This window comes from Dermochelys coriacea, chromosome 1 (genome assembly GCF_009764565.3).
Source record: "Dermochelys coriacea isolate rDerCor1 chromosome 1, rDerCor1.pri.v4, whole genome shotgun sequence".
In the NCBI taxonomy this organism is placed as follows: Eukaryota; Metazoa; Chordata; order Testudines; family Dermochelyidae; genus Dermochelys; species Dermochelys coriacea.
The window spans coordinates 275787411-275806788 of NC_050068.2; the positions used below are offsets into that span (position 1 = coordinate 275787411).

The 19378-nt window shown below is 39.4% G+C and overlaps 1 protein-coding gene across 1 annotated transcript in view; it reads left to right on the forward strand.

The window, feature by feature from the left end:
• Positions 1 to 1898: 1898 nt before the first annotated feature.
• Positions 1899 to 19378, forward strand: part of MGAT4C (MGAT4 family member C) — a 229341-nt gene continuing 211861 nt past the window's right edge. Inside the window, exon 1 of the mRNA XM_043492605.1 lies at positions 1899 to 2049. The gene's annotated coding sequence lies outside the window, so the exon portion shown is untranslated. The remainder of the gene's footprint in view (positions 2050 to 19378) is intronic.

Consider the following 19378-nt stretch of genomic DNA (forward strand, 5'->3'; position numbering starts at 1 on the left):
TATTGTGTACTAATTTCAAGAGCAAAACTACTAACATATATGACTATTCGGTGGGCAAAATATAAAATATGGACTCTAATATGTTAGTGTCAATGTAGGCTTTTTCCAGCATACTGTACTTTGTCCACATAGAGTATCTAGCAGTTCACATAAGAATAAATCATCCTGTTAAGGAAATGAAGTATTGTGTGTGTATAAGAACAACAAATGTATGAGACATAAATTCATCATGTTAAGATTAGTTAGACATGGGAACTCTACATTTTACGACCAAATCACCCTACATAATCAGATTTTATCAACAGTGTCTCTTTGTTTGATCTTGGTTATTTATAGCATTAAAGTTTCAGAGGAATATAATTTAACATGTGATATGTCTAAGCATATTTTACATCATAAATAATTCATTTACTCATGACACATCTTAGCAATTACTATGTCTTACCTTTATCATTAATCATACAAAAGCAAAGTTGCCTTTCCTTTTGTCCAAATTCATCTTTCTGATCTGTAATTCAATTTTGTGTCACTTTGCATGGTAATGAATCTTTTTTTTAATATATACATTTCCATCTAAACTCCCATGTTTTCTAGGCAGAAATAAATTATATGGGGCTTTCACTTTGACCTAAAGTATATTTTGACTAATAGGCTAGCTTCCAGATCCCTACACAGAGCTGCTGTTTATTAAGTCCCCAGAATTTAATCTCCTGAGTCTCTACAACTTGGTGAAAGGACCACAAGGCAATGGCAGAGCTGTTTATCAAGTTTATTCGAGAAATCCTGTGATATGTTTCACATATTCTATATTAAGCAAAAACATTTCTGAGTATATATTTTTCCTGGGGAATAAACTGAACAGAAGGAATTTTAAACACAACCCTTACTTTTAGCATTAGGAATACTGAATTGCAAAATAACTAAATGTGCTATATATTTTACTCCAAACAAACATCAAATCAAGCTCCTATCCAGTCAAATAAGCAAAAGGGTACAGTTCAAAAGGATGGGAAAATGTTAAAGTAGATATAGTAAAAAAGCTCTATATACAACATGTAACATACGACTTGTGATTTTTTTCTTTGCATAGAGCAATGGGATGTTCTATCAGTTAAAACTGAAAGATCAAATTATTATTTCTATCTTTAAAATGTGCCCCAATCAGATATTAAAGTTCACATGATTTATGGATTATTTCTGGTAACATAACAAAATATTTAGTGCCACTATATTTAGAAGATCAGATTTTTGACAGTGTGTTTCATGCCTCATTTACCACACAATGTCTGAGATCCTACTTTACACTCAAAGAATAAGTGCACATTTACTTTATGATATCTTTACTTTTTTTTTGTTTTCTTTTAAATTCTTAATATACCAATGCCTTCCTGTAGCTAACCTAATTATAGCTTTATCTGCAATGTTCTCAAATTTAACCCCCCTTTTATGTGTATCTTTGAGAAATCTCATGACTTAATAGGAGGCAATGTAAAATCATTAAAAAAGTGAATTCTCCAGATGCTGTATGCATTAACCTTTCATTTAATATTCCTTTCTGTACAATATTTTGATGATTACTGTCATTTAGTAAACATTATGAAAATGCAATTCCCCAGGCTCTTGCTTAATAATTTAGGCAAATTAGTTTTTGGATTTTTTATTTTAACTGTTTAAACAGCATGCACCTGCCACCCAAAGTGGGAGCTTTCAGTACATTCCATTCCCTCTACTCTCCACCCCAAATATACACAAAACAGTTCCACATTTCAATTTGCAACTGACAGTTTAGGGTTAAGATATGATTCCAGGTAACAGAAGCCAATGAGAGTACACCCAGTTGATGTTTGTGACATCATCTTACAGTCAGAGTACATAGAACAGCTGAAGTAGCTTTCAGTCTCAGCACCAGTGCCATTATGATGGATGTTTACATCTCTTCATTGAGAGCCAATTATCTTGCTTTTGTGTGAGGCCCAAATATCACTCATGCTGCCTGCTTGCACAGAGCACTGTTGGATCTAGCTGAACGAATTGTTTTCTCTGTCTCTGGTAAGAGTCTTATTTTACCTTCTCTTTCAGAATAAAGGTGATACGTCCAACCTGTATAGGGAATTGCTTTCTTATTCCAGAGGCTTATAAAAGCTATAATATGTAAAGAGTGGTTTTTATTGAAAGAAAGATGCTTTAGGAAAGGATGTATTTTAAAGGAAAATCAAGTGTATGCCTATCTAATCAACTCTACTTTGCAATATAAAATAAATAGTATTGATATCTGTGTAACTTTGCGATAACTGAAATTATTAGATTGACAAGATTGTTACTCTGAATAATTTACTGCATGTCATTTTCCTTCTTTCTTTCTATAGAAATCAAGTATTTAGAGGCAAACAGCAGGAGATGGGGAAGGTTAGGGATAGAGAGTTTAATATCAGATCAAACTTTAAAAAAAATGTTTTGGAATACTTTTGTGGAAGTGTATTCCAAAGTCATGGAGACTGATACTAAGTTGTTCAAGTTACAGATTCTGAAATAAGTTGTGGTTACTTTGTTCCTGGTTAATAGATTTACAGCATTTAATGCACAAGTAGCTGTACTTTTCAGTGAATATTTCCCCCCCCAATTATAGTGCACAAAATCTAAGGTGTGAGAAGTGATTATCTATTTCAAAGAGTTAGCAGCACTGTGATTCATATCAGGGGGTTCTGCTTATATAGCCTCCCATTTTTGCCACAGAATAAGTACATTTAACGCTTGTGAACTGATGTGGATTTAGAAGATTAGCAGTGACACTGGCAGTGACAAATCAGATACGATAAAGGATTTAATTGACTGAAGGAGATCAGGGGCTACTGTCTGAAGATTCCAATAACCAGTTTAACTAGTCAAGTAGTGTACATAATGGGGATGAATAACAAGCTATAGTTAATTTAAAAGCTGGTGAGACAATTATTTGGGAAAGACTGGAATTTACTATATACCTATAATTTAATAGTTTGCTGCACTTATTTTAATCTAGGATTGTACAATAAAGTGTTTTAAATAATTGCATATATTGCAAGCGAGTGCTTGCAATTCTCAGATTTGTTGTCATTCAGTCTAGTTATGAATAGTTCTCTGAGTCTGTGCTAATCAGTATTTTTGTCAAAAATAGCCATTTACAGCTCAAGCATCACTTAAATACATCAGAATCTCTCAGCTAGCTTGTATTTTTTTTTCATTTTTACTAATCTAGTCCTGTCTTTGCAGTTCTTAATATTTGCCACATTTGTTTTAGCTCTCTGTCAATATGTGTCCAAACAATCCCAAGTTTGAATCAAATGTCAGATATATACATTATAGATGGGCTTAGTATGATGTATTTTAGTTACGGCAAAATCTCCATTACTGTGTGCTGTCTTTTCAATGGCAAAACCCAAAGCACCCTGGTTAAGGTTCGGAAATCATGGCCTATAGGAAAATTGAATATTTTACACTTTGAGTTTCCCCTGCTTGCTTGTATCATTAACAAGTTGAACTAATCTTCTTTCCCTCTTCTTAAATAACTTGGCTTAGTCTCTGAGACTGAGAGGAATAAAATAAAAGTACACAGTCCTCAGCATTACAAATTTACAGACTATACAGGTCCATGCAGTTTGCCTATCATTACTAGAATTAATATAAGAGCATACAGTAAACCACTCACCCAGCTAGCCAAAAGTCGTGTGATATGAAGAAACTAGCTCCTAGCACTGCCAAAATGCTGAGGGAATTAGAGATTCTACTCAGTTTGCATCCCCAAGCCCAACCCCTACACGTCCAGAGGGTTCACATTCAGGGGGTTTGTCTCAGACCTCTTGCTTATAATTTATTAGAGGAATTTTAAAGTGAGCACATGTGATAAGGTTAATGAGGACCTGAGAAGCCAAATGGATTACCTGGGAGAGGGAGGGTCAGTGTTAATTTAGTGAAGTCTAGCTGGGGGAGGGCTGAGACAGCTCTATAAAGCCAGGAGCCTGAAAGCAGAAAAGGGGCTGCAGGGGAAGGAAGGTGCAGTCTCTTTTTGGGATGAGGAAGGTTGTCATGGACAAGGAGGAATTCCATAGAGAGGGAATAAGCTCTGAGATCCTGCTTTGGAGCAACAAATCTAGCAAGAGGCTAGAATGTGGTGAAGTAGCCATAGAGAGTAGAGTAGGTGCCTGCTGTAATCCAGAAACAGTCAAGGAAAGAGAGAGAGACACTGGGTAGGAAGAAGCCCAGGGAAACAGTAATGGGGAGGGAGACTGAGCAGACCTGGCCTGATGGTTATGGGGTCCCTGAAAAGTAGCATAGTATAGCGGGTGGACCCAGCTTCCCCTGTTGACCACTGATTAGTGTGTGACAGAGCCCCGAGCATGGGCTGAACACCATCCAGAGAAGGCATTTGGACAGTGCTCCTGCCAGACTTTGTAACCCTAGAAGAGGTGGACTAGATGGGTACCCAGCCAAATAGCCAAGTTATCCAAAGAGAGACTATCACAGAGTGAACTGAAAGCAGAAGGGGGTACCTGATGCCAAGAGAGCTACTTTCCCAGACCTAGACACAAGAAGATGCCCTACTGGTGATTGGGAAACCTGTTACCATGCATTATTATTTCACACAACCCTTTGAAAGCCCAGGAAAACTGTTGATCTTACAGTCCTGGTAGCCAACTATCTAGTACAATCAAATTCAGTCAGAGAGCAAAGTATTTTTCTGTTCTTCAGATCAGTGGAGAATCAGTTTATGGTCACTCATACTACAGAGAAAATGAGGCGGGGGGGGGCATGTGGAGAGGATGAAGGGGGGATGGCTGCTTGACTGTTGGTTCACCATCAGTCTAGGACACAACTTCTAATACGCTACAGTTTGCACTTACAAGAGAGCATGACCACTGAGCATGTTTAGCAGTTTCCATATACCTTCTAAAGTCACTATAGTGGAGGAGGAATAAAAAGATTACTTTTGAGTTTAAGAATAGGCAGTTCTGTTTGTCTAGAAGTAATATTGCATGATTTCTCATGAATCAATCAACACACAATGATACCAGGTAACAGACAGAGAGATCTGACACAACAAAAAATTTAATCAGCCCTCCTACACAGGGTGCTTACTTCAACCCATTGCTGATTTTGAACTAGACGCCAATTTGAAAAATAGTGAAAGGTGCTTGCCAAAAAAACAACAGGTTTAACATCCTGGATGGAAAAGATAGGTCAATCAACTGGGCAGAAACATGGAAAATAAATGTCTTGTTATAAAAAAGCATAGATATTATCAGTAATAAAACTACGAACAAAGACTCTTCTTCCCTCCATAACATGTAAATAAGAACTCAAAATTTCCCTAAAAAATTAGGTAATGCTAGAATTAAGGTAGAATTAGGGTATTAACAATATTGCTTGAACATGCAGGGGTGTAATCAGGAAGGCCAAAGCACAATTGGAGTTGCAGCTAGCAAGGGATGTGAAGGGTAACAAGAAGGGTTTCTACAGTATGTTAACAAAAAGAAGGTGGTCAGGGAAAGTGTGGGACCCTTACTGAATGGGGGAGGCAACCTAGTGACAGGATGTGGAAAAAGCTGAAGTACTCAATGCTTTTTTTGGTTCAATCTTCACAGCTCCCAGACTGCTACTCTGGGCAGCACAGTATGGAGAGGTGGTGAACAGCCCTCAGTGGTAAAAGAACAGGTAAAGTACTATTTTGGAAAGCTGGACATGCACAAGTTCATGGGACCGGATGCAATGCATCCAAGGGTGCTGAGGGAGTTGGATGATGTGATTGCAGAGCCATTGGCAAAAACTTGTGGTGATTATGGGAGGTCCTGGATGATTGGAAAAAGGCAAATTTAGTATCCATCTTTAAAAAAGGAAAGAAGAATAATCTGGGTAACTACAAACCGGTCAGCCTCACCTCAGTGCCCGGAAAAATCATGAAGCAGGTCCTCCAGGAATCCATTTTGAAGCACTTAGAGGAGAGGAAGGTGATCAGGAACAGTCAACATGGATTCAGCAAGGGCAAGTCAGGCCTGACCAACCTGATTGCCTTCTATGATGAAATAACTGGCTCTGTGGATATGGGGAAAGTGGTGGATATGATATACCTTGATTTTAGCAAAGCTTTTGATAGAGTTGTGATGGGTTTGGTCACAGAGACCTCCTTGGGACTGTCACCTGATGTGCTGAAATTACCTCTGAGCCCATTTTCCCTGACAGCTTGGGACTCCCATAACCCTGCCTTGTTGAGCCAGACATGCTAGCCTGCTGCAACACAGACCCAGGTCTGGTCCACACCCCCAAAGCTGCAGACTTTAACTAAAACTGCTCAGCAGGTTTCCTATCTTCAGCACCCAGACACCCAGCTCCCAATGGGATCCAAACCCCAAATAAATCAGTTTTACTCTGTATAAAGCTTATACAGGGTAAATTCATAAATTGTTCACCCACTATAACACTGACAGAGGGCGATGCACAGCTGTTTGGTCCTCCAGGTGTTAATGCATACTCTGGGTTAATTAATAAGTAAAAAGTGATTTTCTTAAGTATAAAAAGTAGCATTTAAATGGTTTCAAGTAATAACAGATAGAACAAAGTCAGTCACCATGCAAAATAAAGCAAAAAACACCCAAGTCTAAGCCTAATACATTAAGAACCTGTTTACAGGTAAAAACTCACCCTTAGAGATGTTCCAGTAAGAACATCTGTTCTTTCACAGACTAGACTCCTTCCTAGTCTGGGCCAAATCCTATCCCCTGGTACATTCCTTGTTAGTTCCAGCTTAGGTGATAACTAGGGGTTTTCTTATGACTGGCCTCCCCCTTTGTTCTGTTCCACCCCCTTTTATATCTTTGGCACAAGGTGAGAATCTTTTGTCTCTCTGGGTTCCCAATCCTCCTTCTAAATGGAAAAGAATCAGATTTAAGATGGATTCCAGTATCATGTAACATGGTCATATGTCACTGTAAGGCCTCATTCTTCATTACCCATGGGCAGGCCCACATGTCCACAGGAAGGCTTGCAGGTAAATAAACCATCTATAATTGTCCTAGTCAATGGGAGCCATCAAGATTCTAAACCACCATTAATGGCCCACACTTTGCATAGTTACAACAGGACCTTAGAGTTATACGTTATATTTCCTAGCTTCAGATACAAGAATGATACATGCATACAAATAGGATGAACACACTCAGTAGATTATAAATTTGTAATGATACTTTACAAGAGACCTTTTGCATACAGCATATTCCAGTTACATTATATTTACACTTATAAGCATATTTCCATAAAACATATGGAGTGCAATGTCACAACAGTCTCCCACAGTATTCTTGCCAGCAAGTTAAAGTAGTATGGATTTGATGAATGGACTATAAGGGTGGATAGAAAGCTGGCTAGATGGTCGGGCTCAATGGGTAGTGATCAATGGCTCGATGTCTAGTTGGCATCCAGTATTAAATGGAGTGCCCCAGTTCATTAAAGAAGACGTTGAACTAAACCAGCCCCAGGGGTTGGTCCTGGGGCTAGTTTAGTTCAACATCTTCATTAATGATCTGGATGATGGGATCCCTCAGAAGTTCACGGATGATACTAAGCTGGGGGGAGAGGTAGATACGCTGGAGGGTAGGTATAGGGTCCAGAGTGACTGAGACAAATTGGAGTATTGGGCCAAAAGAAATCTGAAGAGGTTCAACAAGGCCAAGTGCAGAGTCCTGCACTTAGGAAGGAAGACTCCCATGCACTGCTACAGGTTGGGGACTGGCTGGCTAAACGGCAGCTCTGCAGAAAAAGACCTGGGGATTACAGTGGACGAGAAGATGGATATGAGTGTGCCCTTGTTGTCAAGAAGGGTAACAGCATATTGGGCTGCATTAGTAGGAGCATTGCCATCAGCTCGAGGGATGTGAGCACTGGTGAGGCCACATCTAGAGTACTGCATCCAGTTTTGCTTCCCCTACTACAGAAAGGATGTGGACAAATTGGAGAGAGTCCAGCGAAGGGCAGCGAAAATGATTAGGGGGCTGGGGCACATGACTTATAAGGAGAGGGCTGGGGGAAACTGGGCTTTAGTTGGCAGAAAAGAAGAGTGAGGGGGGATTTCATAGCAGCCTTCAACTACCTGATGGAGGGTTCCAAAGAGGATGGAGCTAGGCTGTTCACAGTGGTGGAGATGACAGAACAAGGAGCGATAGTGTCAAGTTGTGGGGGGAGGTGTAGGTTGGATATTCAGAAAAACTAGTTCACTAGGAGGGTGGTGAAGCATTGGAATGGGTTACCTTGGTAGGTTGTGGAATCTCCATCCTTAGAGGTTTTTAAGGCCCGGCTTGACAAAGTCCTGGCTGGGATGATTTAGTTGGGGTTGGTCCTGCTTTGAGCAGGGGTTTGGACTAGATGATCTCCTGAGGTCTCTTCCAACCCTAATCTTCTGAGATTCTATGACTAGAATCCTATGATTCTACTCTGTGTAATTCATCCCCCTTGTGCATAAACATCATAATACAGTTGTAAGTACATGATCACATATAATTTTTTCCTTAGGATTGGCCAGTGTGATACCAGTTGCCTCCCCGCAAACTACATGCTCCCCCGACTCCATGTTGCAGTCTTCATGTCCAACCAAGGAGCTTCTCCTCTCTGCCCTTGGCTCCCAGTGTAGTGCTTCTGGGATCAGGGCCTTAGGGAGTGTATTGCCTGTAGTGAGGTTATTCCAAGGTGCGTGGGCTATCAAGAACAGAAACTTCATGAGTCTCGTTCAAAAACATATTCAAGGAGGTAACATATCTTACATGTATTTAACGTAGAAGAGTGACTAGTGGTCAGTTTCCCTGTGGAATTTTATGCCTACTAGAAAGTCTCTGAAACATTCTCAAACCCTTGTAATGGCTAGGACTTTTTACTATTTATGCATAGCATTGCCTTATAATGGTGAATGCTCGTGAAGCATATACTACTGGGAGGAGACTGATTCTGAAGGAGGACAGCCTCTACCATATAGAATGAGACATTGCTGAAACTTCAGTGATTATATTTGTCTTGGACAGAACCAAAACTGATGGAGTGCTCAGGTATTGCTTCATTTCTCTGTATGCCTGGCTCTTTAGTTCCCCATTATCAGGAATTCTGTGGACTTAAGAGATGATATAATGGCTTTTAGTTCTCCACCAGATGAAGAATCAGTTTCTCTGGTTGTGTGAACATGACCATGAATCAAAATACTTCACTGACAGTCTGCGGCTTCTTCAGACAGGTAATTGCTTGCACTTTCTCTGGATGAAGTCACATCCCTGGTCCATCAATGATCTGGCCTAGATACTTGAGTCTATCTTTTGAGAATTCAAGTTGGTAAATGATAGGCCTTCCTTCTCTAGTCTTTCCAGGACTACAAAGAGATGCTGGTCAATAAGGATATCATCCATTTAGCAGAGAACCCTACCAGACCCTCCAGGAATTGCAACATTTTCCTCAAGATGCATTTAGGAGCAGGTGATATACCATATGCTAGTCAACTGAAACAAAACCTTGTAAAAGGTGTGGTGAAGATAGGTAATAGCGCTGATTTTGCAGCAAGTCATATCTGCCAGACCCTGGACTGGGCATCCAATTTTGAGAAGACTGTTGCTTCTCTAAGTTTTCCCAGGATGTGTTCAACACATGGGAGTACACGTCGTTCTCTACTGACATTCTCACTGAACTTGGCAAAGTTACATAGATCCAAATCTTGTCCATTGATTTTGGGACCACTGCCATGCCACTGGACACCATTCAGTTGGAGTGTCTATTTTGGAAGTTGCACCTATCTGCTCCATGAAGCTGAGCTCTGCTTTCACTTTGGGAAGTAAACGGAAGGAGACTCTCCTAGGTGTAGACAGAGCAAATGAGTTTGCATTTGGTCTACATTTAATGTGATAATCTCCCAATAGTTTTCCCAATCCTCGGAATAATTTAGGAAACTTCTTCCTGATTTCAAGTTCTAGGTCCATGGTGACTGGCTGTACCCTTATTAACCAGCCTAAAACTGTGACTGCTGGGCAGCCCACTGGAGTGGTATGTAGGCCATCTACAGCATAGACCTGTTAGAATGTAGTCTCTCCTAATTTTACTGTGGCCAACGTTTTTCCTTTCACATTTAATGGAGTCTGTCCTGAACCTTTCAATATCATTTTTTTAAGCTCTTGAAGTGTTCATGCTTTGTTCACCAGTGTCTATTTTGAAGTTTATTTCATAATTTCTCAAGTAGATTGTGTTTTTTTTGTCATCTCCTATGGCTCCAAGGTGTATCCTTTGGATTTTTTTCTTGAAAAAACTATTATGCATTTAGACAGGCAGATTGCTGCATAATGTATCCTTTATAGACATTTCCTGCATGTGTTGTTCCTTGCTGAATAAAGCCATTTGCTATGAAGTAGTCTGGCACACCATGGGCATTCTTTCACATTCTTGTTGTGTACCTTTATTCCATGTTAGCATAGCCCTCCCTGGATTCATTCATACCTGTACTTGTCTGAGTGGGTATTGTTTCTGGGTATTGTTCCTGAGATATTTTCCTCCCCATGTCTATAGCTTCAACAGTGGGTTCCACCTCAAAGTGATTCCTCAGAAAAATTCCTTCTTTATGTAGTAACTGTGGAGTACTATGTTTTGGCTGTCTCTAGTTAGAGGTTAGGATAATTTGGGGGTCTTTCTGATAGCTGGCTTTCTTTGCTCCATAGCCACAGTGTTGGATTTGGTTGTACAGGGCTTTTACGAAATCATTCACTGACTCACCATTCTCTTACTTGTGTAAGTAAAATCAAATTTCACATTGCAGCATGTCATGAAATACTTACCCAGTTCTTCATTAACTGTATTGAATTGTTTCATATGAGCAGCTATGTGGCTTCTGGAAAGGATAGTGTCATCTGCTGCAGGTCTCATTGTATAGAGCAGGTTATTCACTTGTTTCTCCTATAATTGCTGATCTAAACCAGAAACATGACAGAAACTCTGCAATCTGCTTACCCAGAGAGGCTGTTTTTCAGCATCCTGGAAATCAAATTCTCCTGGAGGTGCTGTTAGGGACAAAAGCTGGGACAAATGTAGCCATCACTACAATTCTACCCAACTAGATTCCCCCCCACCTCTCTTTTTTTGTTATTGCCTTTCTGTGGAGTAAGGTGGTGTAGCCCCTTAGAAGCAAACTGGTGTTAGTCTCACCTTCAGTGTCACTTACTTTCCTGTAGTCACTCCTGTGACACAGCATAACAGATCTTTCTTGGGTCCTCTGTGTTTGTAGGCTACTTCCTTGCCTGTTTTGCTGCAAGCTCTGTGCAGGTTGTAGGTTGTTCTGGCTGGGGTGTAGGACTTACTTTTCTGTTTTCCTTTCCCCTCTTCCCTTGCCAGGATGTTCTGTGATCTGTTGGGTCGTATACAATTCCACTTGGACACCGTGCAGAGATTACAGAGATCTAGGATGCTGTGGTCACGGTGATTGTACAATTGCATTTATATCCCCCCTAGTTGTCACCCTGAATAGTGGCTCTAAACATTCACAGCTAATCCCAACCACAGTCTCCTTGCCCAACTAGCCTTAGCTTCCACTCTCTCCAACTCCCAGTTTCAACTTCCCTTCCACTTTCTGGCTCCCAGTCATGGTCTCCTTGCCCAGTCAGTCCCAGATTACACGTCCAGCTCCTACTCACAATTTCTATCCTTTCCTCTAATCCCAGTCTCATGAGATTCTTGTCCCAATCTACTCCTTTCCCCTCCTCAGTCTGCCTTTTGTCCCCTCTTCATTAGAATCAGATGACATCCTTCTTGCCACTTCCTTCTCACCACTGCAAGCACTGAGGTAACAGAGCACAGGAAAGACAGGCTCCAGCTCTCAGTTCTAGTGCCTGGCCCCACCATTGCCTAGAAGAGTGGTGGGCAACCTGCAGCCCGCGGGTCACATGTGGCACATCAGGGTAAGCTGATTGTGGGCTGTAAGACATTTTGGTGATGTTGACTTTCTGCAGGCATGGCCCCCTGCAGCTCCCAGTGGCCATGGTTCGCCCATCGCCCAATGGGAGCTGCAGGAAGTGTGGCTGGGTAACTTTTTCCTTGCATCCAACGGAGACCTTTAGGTTGCTTCTAATTTAGAGGCAACCAACAAGAAAAGCAGGGAGTGGAACTACTAGAGTTCCTAGTGGGCTTATTAACTTCCTCATGGTGACAGAATGAGGTATCAGCTTCTGGCATACTTGTAATGAATTCCCTCTTGGACCTGGAAACATTTAGTATCAGCACTGCAATATGCACTGTGAACTCCAGGAATGTTAAACTAAGAGAAAGGGGTTGGAATACACTTTGCTAAATATAACACGGACTCCAAAGTCCCAAAGTACTGTGACAAGGATATGCAATCTTGTGACTTCTACAATTAAAATATTGTCCATATAAATAATTTTTTTAACCACTAAGACATTAGGAAATAATTGACTGCTTGCCTGACAGATGTCTTCAGAGTAATCTAAAGACTGAAAATCATGCCTTTTGAGTATTATAACACTCCTTTCTAGGACAGCCTTATTAATTTTCTGTAATTTGGACACATTGGAATACTGAGGAAAGCTCTATTTAGCTTTGTTTTAGCTAGGAAATTACCTTAAATCTTTCACATTCTCCAGACCAAGGTTGAGCCTTCAGTTTTGAAAACTTAGAAAAGAGGTAACTCAGTGGAGTTGGACACCACTGAGTAAAAGGAAAAATTTTCAAAGGTGCACAAAAGTTACTTAGGCAGATCTGAAAATTTACCTAAAGAGCTTATTCAACCACCTCATTTCCTTATATGTTTTCTTTTAGTACCATTTTAAGGCCTTTCTTCTCTAAAGCAAAAGAAATATATTTGTTTGGATATATATGAGGTGTAGATATTTGGTGTCATTTGTTTCTTGGGCAGGGACAAGTCCATTGTCACAGAGGAGGGGCCATTGAGTTTCCAAGTTCATTTACAGCTCACTTGTCATTAGAACAGGGGGGAGACACTGGTCCAAGTTAAATGTAATAATGAAACCCCAAAGAGGGGCTGTGTCCTCAGGCAGTTGAAGTTGAACGATGACACCACTAGTGAGGCGGCATTTTGAAGGGAACAGACCTCCATGCAGCCTTGTTTTCAAAGGTGCTAGTTAAAACAAATCACTAGTTCGTATACATGGAGAATTCAAACTCTTGGAATGAAAGATCTTGCCCTCCTCACCTGACATCGCCTCTTCAACTCATTTATGAAAGGTAATGTTGGCTGACATTCTGTGACAGCTGTACACATTCTTGTTAGGGGGCTTATTCCTTCACCCACTTACTTCCCTGGTCCTTCTCGCATGAACATAGAGCAACAATACCCAAAGTCCAAAGATGCAAACAATTTGATGTTTATTGGGGTGAGCTTCTAGCAAGCATGTGTCCTCCTTCCCACTTCTGACACCACAGAGCCTTACCTGTGTCCCTGTTCCCATTCCCCCCTTAGCAAAACATGATTCCATCCCCCCCTTACTTCCTGATTGACTGCAGACTATATAGTAAAACTTGAGTTCTGCTTAGCTATACCTTAACCAGTCATTTTACTGAAATTTAACTAACCAATCCTAATTTATTTGTAGCTCACAAAAGCTTATGCTCAAATAAATTTGTTAGTCTCTAAGGTGCCACAAGTACTCCTTTTCTTTTTATTGTAACATGATTTAACTAATTATATCCCACCAACTTATTTAGTTTATACCCAGCAAAATTAATTATACAGCAGACAGAAACAATCACAGAACCAGACAGAGACCATACAAACAAACAATACTAAAGTGGGAACTATAATGACAAAACAATACAGAAGTGAGGATTTCACAACTACATCTACAAAGACATAAGGGTTTCCCAGCTGTGCCTATTTATAAGTGAGTTCTTGCCAGACAGGATACTATCAAACCAAGTTTCCTTTTACATCTTCCAGGCACTTCCCTTTCTCTGGAGGTGATAGGCATTATCAAAACAGGATTTTATTCCTAACAGCCTACTAGCACCTTCTTTCAATGTGACTTTGGGATGTAAGGATGTGACCGTTCGCTTCCCAGCTTATGGCTGCCTCTGCTGCTTAGCCAAAGGCCTTAGCCTAAGCACAGGGCCTCAGACTGTCACAGTGAGAAAAGGCCTTATACAGTCAGGCAGTGATTTTGATTCTCTCTTTTGTGTGTCTCTAACTAGCTAAGTGATAAGAATACACCTACATTCTTAGAGTATAGGCCTTTACAGACAGGCCTGAATATCTATATCCTAACAATTTTGTTTTGTCTTCTTAATCAGGCTGGCCTTGCCAGTGCCCATGCACAGAACTTCAGAGAGAATCTGACCCAGCACTTATGCTGCCAAATTTCTGGTGGTAAAGTCCTAGATTCTTAGGAACTATTGACTTGAAATTGATTTTTTTTTAACTCTTTACTGGTCCCCGGTACAGATTTTACATTGAGTAAAAGAAGCAACAGTTTTAGATTAACATCATTAAGATGCTATCTTTTAATTATTCAACCTAACTCTATCAGAGCCACTGCATACATTTAAAAATAATTAATTGATGCTTCTACTAATTCTAGACTGTTAGTAAATGATTTATGTCTGTTTTTGGAAGATACAAAATTTATCCTAGTGTGGGGAATCTAATGCTGCTTTTTTCAAAAAGTTTTGAAGTATTTAAAATAAAATAGTCGGGATTTTCATTTTTGAGGATATTTTGAGTTTTATTACAAAGAAACAACCATAGAGCTTGCTGTTATGTAATTCGAAACAATATAAAATCACTTCTTCATCCCTTTTATTATTATTATTATGTTATTATGAAATAATGCAAAGAAATCCTAGATCCACTTGAAAATTACCCATTGTTATTTATTTAGCTAAAAAATAAATTATAATTATATTAACAAAAATAGTTCAGAAACTTTAGAATTGTGAGACTGTGACCCTAATCCTATTAATGGAACCACATAGACACCTGCAACTGCACAGAGGCCATTGGTTTATATGGGCTTCATATGGGCACAAAGATTCGCCCCATGGCTCCAAATGAGGCCTGTGTATATGTGCCCAATTGATTTTATTTTAACTTTTTCTAACCTGCAAAAAACTAGCAACTTAGAATTACTTAGTTCACTAATGATTGAGAAGACCCTTTGTGAATGACTAAGTTTTGTGAATTAGGAGGAGGTGAGCAGACAATAAAAGGGCAAGGATAATGCGTGGCAGAATATAGTTTGTTCATTTGTCAAATATACCTTAGCTTTAACTATTTATGAGTATATGTTTTAGTACATAAGTACAGTATATTTTGTAAAAATAATGAAATCGTATTAGTTGGAGACCTCAATACAACTGCTATTATTTAATCTTTACTAAGAGAAAAAGAGGCCTGTAACCGGGCACAGAGTCACCACAGTGGTGCCTCCTTTTGGTTGGTTTCGGAATTAGCTCTTTCAGAGGTACGCCTTCACTGGTAGTGTCTCTCCCTCCATTACTCTCTTGGTCTCCACTGTCCTCACAGTCGGACCCATGTCACTCCCAGACCGTGGCGTCTGCTTCTGGGCACTGCCCTCCGGCTGTGCCTGCTCCGCTTGGTCTCTCCCCTTCCAGGGGTCCAGCAACTTCTGGTTCTATCACTCACCTCAGTGACAGGTTTCAGAGTAGCAGCCATGTTAGTCTGTATCCACAAAAAGAAAAGGAGTACTTGTGGCACCTTAGAGACTAACAAATTTATTTGAGCATAAGCTTTCGTGAGCTACAGCTCACTTCATCAGATGCATTCAGTGGAAAATACAGTGGGGAGATTTATATACACACACAGAGAACACGAAACAATAGGTTTTATCATACACAGTGTAAGGAGAGTGATCACTTAAGATGAGCTATTACCAGCGGTGGGGGGGGGGAGGAAGAAAACCTTTTGTGGTGATAATCAAGGTGGAACATTTCCAGCAGTTAAGAAGAACATCTGAGGAACAGTGGGGAGTGGAGGGGGGGGAATAACATGGGGAAATAGTTTTACTTTGTGTAATGACCCATCCACTCCCAGTCTCTATTCAAGCCTAAGTTAATTGTATCCAGTTTGCAAATTAATTCCAATTCACCAGTCTCTCGTTGGAGTCTGTTTTTGAAGTTTTTTTGTTGAAGGATAGCCACCCTCAGGTCTGTAATCGAGTGACCAGAGAGATTAAAGTGTTCTCCAACTAGTTTTTGAATGTTATAATTCTTGACGTCTGATTTGTGTCCATTCATTCTTTTACGTAGAGACTGTCCAGTTTGACCAATGTACATGGCAGAGGGGCCCTGCCCGATTCTCTAAGAGCCAGTTCTTCTCCCTTTGCCCTCCAGGGAGAGACTCAGCTCCTCTCTGCCCTGCAGCCTTCTTATGGGGCCCAGCTTGGCCCTGAATGGCTGCTTCCAAGCCTCTACTTGATTGTCTCCCAGTAAGGCCTTCCAGCATTGGCTGGGGCTCTGCGAAGCCTCTCTGGCTTGCTTTAACTCCTTCCACACCAGGGGGGAGGCAGATGCCCCACTACAAGACCTTTGTTCTTAATGTGGTTTAGTTGCATGCTTTAATAAAGTGTAGATTAGGAATGCAGTACAGGTAGGTTTTGCGGAGTGTGATTGGATTTCTTTTGATCTCATCCTGATAATCCAGTGCTGTGCCCTTCAGTGCAGCATTTGACTTGCATCATGACAGATGACAAATGCTAGTGGTGATGTTAATGACTGATAATTAATAAGCACTAAATGTATCCACCTCATTCTCTCTCTTTTTTTTACACTTCAGGGTCTCCTACTGTGGTAGCAAGGCGCAATAGGATTTATGAGAAATCAGGTGAGATTTTATGATAGGCTGCCAATTTAATGTGTATCATCACAATATAACCAAATCTTTTACAAAAAGCTCTTTATGCTTTGGCAAATATTTTGCATATAATGCCAATGTTGGTGTTGGCATGGATTACCAGCTGCATAAAGCAAAAGTGTAGATAAATTCAATGTAATATGCCCAGAGGCACCGACCTTACACACACTTCTTTTCTGAAATTAATCATTTATTCATTCATGAATGTCATTTTCTTTCAGTCATGTTTTCTTGTGCATGTTCTACTTTATACTGTCCCATCCTTCCAAAAAATCAACACTTGGTTATAATCTGTGAGAAATGTTTATCTTAAATCTTGGAAGTGCTCAGAATCAGCTTTAGTTTGAGTTTGAACTCTTTTTCTGTTACCAGCAGTAGCTAGCCTGTATTTTCTCTATTTGAACTGAGAGCAGACCCTTTTTTCTGAATGTCTGTGCTCTCTACAAACTTTACCATACTGTGGTTTGTAACATGTGTTGTTCACAAGGTCTTACTATGATCTCCTATGTTCCAAGGGGGAACTGTCTGAAATATACAGGACAAAACTGATTTTATGGGAACATCACCCAATAATGTTTTACTCATGGTACAAAACCATACATTGATATCACAGTGTAGAATTCTTTACATGATTATATTTTGAAAACATACATTTTATCTGATTAAATACTTATTATCTCATTTGCTAAAGGTTATGAGACATTAGCAAATAAGTGATGCATCTTAAAATATAAAACAGATGGTCAACTTAGTGTGTAAATTCATTATGGTAGGTCAGGTGATAGAAGTTGCATGGCATTTATTCTTTTTCACTAACTTGTTGAGCCTATCCAATATAATAAGCAGTTTTAAGTTGTTGTTTTTTCTAATAAAGCTATTTCATTTTCATTTAGCTCTCCAATCCAGTTGGAAACCAAGAAAAAATATTTTTTCTAGCTCTTATCTTTCTGACTTAAGCAGGCAATAGCCTAGTGAATTATAATTTATGTAATTCCTTCAGTTATTTGGAAAAGTTTTTGATGGGCTCCCTTCCCTGACATTAGAGTTCTAATTCCAGCTCACAAGTTAGGCTTAGTCTCAATGTTTGCCTGAAAGAAGACAATTGTATTTATAACTCCCCTACAGTTTGGGGTGTTAATTTATATTTTGGCACATCTAATATGCAAACAAATTATAATTTGTTTCCTGTACATAAGTAATGTTCTGTCGTATCAGAGATGAGGCCTGATCTTGCTTCTGATCAGGATAAGCTAGTATGTCAATTATGAAGCATTGACCATGTGGACTGGGATAGCAGCAGTAAGGGAGCTGCAGTAATAGTATTTCCATTTTAAAACAAGTGCCTCCCCAACCTCTGATGTCACCCTCGTTTATTTCTGACCTTCTGCATCATCTTGTTTGGCTACTGTTATTTTCTATCCCTTATGAGGTTTCTTCAAATGACTGGGCTCAGCTTCCCAACCTAACTCCCTTGTTTATTTTCTTGGTTTGAGTATATATATATAACAAAACAAATATGAAAGATGGTAAGAATAGTACAAATCAACAGCTAAGAAATTGAAACATTTTATAAGGGAAACTAAAGGTATCAATATAAAATCTATGTCCAGTAGACTTACAGAAAATAAGAATTAATTATTTAAATATATCAGGAACAAATAAAATCTTGGAATAGTGCAGATCCAATACTCAAAAAGGATGGTAAAACTGTCAATGATGGTGCAGAAAAGGCAGAAGTATACAAACATATTTCTATAATGTATTTGGAAAGAAGCATGAGGATGCATTCATATCATACTGTGACAAGGAAATACTTTATATTCTCTCAGTAACTAGAGAGGATGTCAAACAGCAGCTATTGAAGTTGAACATTTTTTATCAACAGGACTGGATAACCAGTACCCAAGAATATTGAAAGTATTGGCCAAGGAACTTTCTGAACAATTAATTTTGTTTTTAATTAACATTGGTGGAAGTTCCAGAGGCCTAGGAAAAAGCTAACGTTTTGCCAATATTTAAAAATGGTAAATGGAATAATCTGTGTGACTATAGATTGGTTAGCATGCCTTTGATTGTAAGTAGGGAATTGTCATCTTCTGGCTTGACTTTGAAATTTAATGTTGATTCAACATGAAGAGTTGTTGTTTGTTTTTGTTGTGGAAAAAAATCAGTTTTGGTTTGAAAATAGCTTTTTTTTTTGGCCTGAAACAAAAAAATCAATTATTAGCTCTGCTCTACTAATAATCCCTTCGATTTCACTGCTTCTAAATTCCTCCCACTAACATTTTTTCTCATTGTGCTATGGTCTAACTCCCCAGCTCACATTTTATTTTCTCTTCATTTTATATTAAACAAACACTTCTCTTTCTAATTTTTATTTCTGAGTTGACCCTATAAACACTACTTAGATCTCAGAAAGATCACAAGTCTCCTTTTTATTCATGTCCTTCATTCTTTCTCTATCCAAGTTGTATTGATCCCATGTTTATTGTCTTCAGT